The sequence below is a fragment of the Petaurus breviceps genome, unplaced genomic scaffold, assembly GCF_028583685.1.
Source record: "Petaurus breviceps papuanus isolate PSGF00001 unplaced genomic scaffold, PetGlider_PUasm1.0 213, whole genome shotgun sequence".
NCBI lineage: Eukaryota > Metazoa > Chordata > Mammalia > Diprotodontia > Petauridae > Petaurus > Petaurus breviceps.
The window spans coordinates 11325374-11328064 of record NW_027185860.1 but is presented as its reverse complement, the minus strand read 5'-3'; the positions used below and the strand labels follow the sequence as shown (position 1 = coordinate 11328064).

The 2691-nt window shown below is 38.9% G+C and overlaps 1 pseudogene; it reads right to left on the bottom strand.

The window, feature by feature from the left end:
• Positions 1 to 1159: 1159 nt before the first annotated feature.
• LOC138165519 (eukaryotic translation initiation factor 2 subunit 1 pseudogene) lies at positions 1160 to 2240 on the bottom strand (annotated as a pseudogene).
• Between the last annotated feature and the right edge of the window lie 451 nt (positions 2241 to 2691).

Sequence of the window (2691 nt, the reverse complement as noted above, 5' to 3'; positions counted from 1 at the left end):
ACCCCAAAGAAAAAAAATATGAGAAATACACTACCATCCAGATTTGTAATGTATAAATTATAATGTATATATTATTATATATTATGTATTTATATATTATATATATTATAATGTATAAATTGAATCCCTTGATGGCACCTCCCTAATCTATTTTTTTCTGTTAGAAAAAACCCACCTCAATTCCACATTTTAAATATTGGAAAGTGGGGCGGCTAGTGAATAGAGTACCGACCCTGGAGGCAGAAGGACCTGAGTTCAAATTCAGCCTTAGACACTTAACACTAACAAGCCCTGTGATCTTGGGCGAGTCACTTAACCCCAATTGCCCTGCCTTCCCCTCCAAAAAAAAGCAAATAAATAAAAAAATAAATTTTGGAAAGAATGAATTCTAACATTCTTTTAAAGTTCCAAAAAAATATATTTTAAAGGAACAGTATCCTGTCACATTTCACTACTCTTAACTTATTCTTAAAGGTAAATATCAAGTGAAGTGACACAGAGCCTGGATGATGATAAATCACACCACTTATGGTCATCGTTTTTAGGCAGTTATTACAGCACAATTACTTGCATTTTAAGACCCATCATCCTAAGGATCTCAAATGGCTAAACCTTTTCATGTATGGCATCTAAACTGCCACAGTTTCTTATTGTGGAATTTACTACCATTTCTGCTTTTCCTTTTCTTGAAAGGATTGGTTGCAGTGTTCTCGTTTTCTAGAAAACAGAAACTTTTCTAATCCAAGGAATTCATCCTATCTTTTCTCATTGAGGTATGATCCAAAGGCCAGTTGCTCACCTACCCAGGTATTCCTAATCCTGGACTTCTGACTCACTATTCCCATTATACTTTGATGGAAAATGCTTTCAATAGGAGTGAAGAAGGAAGAAAGAAAGCTAGTTAAATATCCTGAAATTTATTGAATGATCTGCTTGAGTACAGTGAATGTAGAAAGATTGGAATTGTTTGCTTTTGATGGTCCTGGTAAATCTCAGAGGCACCAAATAGGAGGGGCTGCCAATCGGAAGCAGAGATGGAAAACCTCAGACCCAATCCCGATTGTGTGGATGATTTCAGTTTGTGAGGTTTTAGTCTCTGGTGTGATTAAGGCCACTCCCTTTAAGAGATCAATGTGTGAAGGTGGCCAGCATTTGGGAGGGCATTTCACATGCTGGTCTGTTGAAACATTTAAATACTTTCAAACACAAAATATTCGGCTTTGAAGTTTTCAATACTGAAAAACTTTCAAGTCCAGGTTGTCTAGGCCAGAAAGAGCTGGTCTCAGTTCTTTCAGTTGGACGCCTTTTCCCCAAAACTTAATCTTCAACTTTGACTTCCATTTCTTCAGCATCATCATCTCTGTCCACCTCAGCATTCTCCCTCTCAAGCCTCTCCAGCTGTCTTGCAAGCTCAGTTTCATCTGTGTCCATGACCACTTTGGGCTCCATTTGAACATTGAACACACCTCTCTTCTCAATCTTTTCTTTGATGACAGCCATAGCCTGATTGAGGACAGATAGACCTTTTGTTCTCTCTAGGGTTGTAGTAGTCATCACAAACCAAGGAGGTGTTATCAGGTTAATCTTGATGGGCATGTTTTCTGTGGAACAGTTCTAACCAGCTCTCAGAGCTTCTTTTACAGCATCAGTATCAGTACCCTCAAAACCATAATAAGCCACTTCTATATCAACTCTAATTTTGACGGCTTGTGGTATCAAGTGCCTATTTATGTTTTCAGTCAGCACTCTTCTTTCATCTTCATTCAGATCCAGACCACCCAGGATTGAAGGGTCTGAGAGCGCATCTTTAAATGCACCATAGATCAAAGACCCAGGAAGTTCTCTGGAATAGGCTCTCCAGCTGGTCATCTTTACTGTACTCTAACACTTAAGCAACATGGTGAAGGATGCTTTAAACGCATTTGGATTTGGTGAATTTGTCTTCACATTTGATTGCTTCTTCTGGAGAAACTCTTCTTTTTGACAAATCGATATATGCTTTTTTGTGTCCACTCTAATGACAGCCACATATTCACTTCTGCCAATTTGGATGAGTTTGTTAATGGAGAGGATACTCCTCTTCTAGACAGCTCACTAAGAAGAATCATGCCCTCAGTATTGTTGTATTCCAGTAGGCTGATCTAAGCTCACATTTCAGCAATAGACTGTACATTCACCATCAGCACATCTTCCACTTCAGGAAATTTGTGCTGGTAGAATCTACAACTTAAAACTGGCATTTTGAAATGTGTGTAAGGGTCCTGAACTGGGTTGCCACATCACTCTCTACATTCTGGGAAAAGCCCAGAACTCCGGCTGCACCAGAACCTGCCACCACTTCCCTTCAGCATGCATTGAGATCGGGCCCTCTATGAAGTCACAATAGTCAGCTTTCTGTGAATTCACAGATTTTTGGTACCAATAAAACGTATAATCTGTTCTAGTTCATCTCAGAATTGATTTTTCTCCCCACACCCACTTTAACCTGGGAAATATTTTCTTGTTCTTTTCTGTTTTCTTTTTAAATGTCCCAAATGTTGAAACTAGCTCACATAGGTGGCGTAGTAGATAGAGTACTGGCTCTGAGTTCAACTCCAATTTCAGAAACTTGAGTGACCCAGAGCAAGTCACTTAACCCCATTGCCTCACAAACAAAGGAAAACAAACAAAAAAAAAAACCAAATGGCGAAA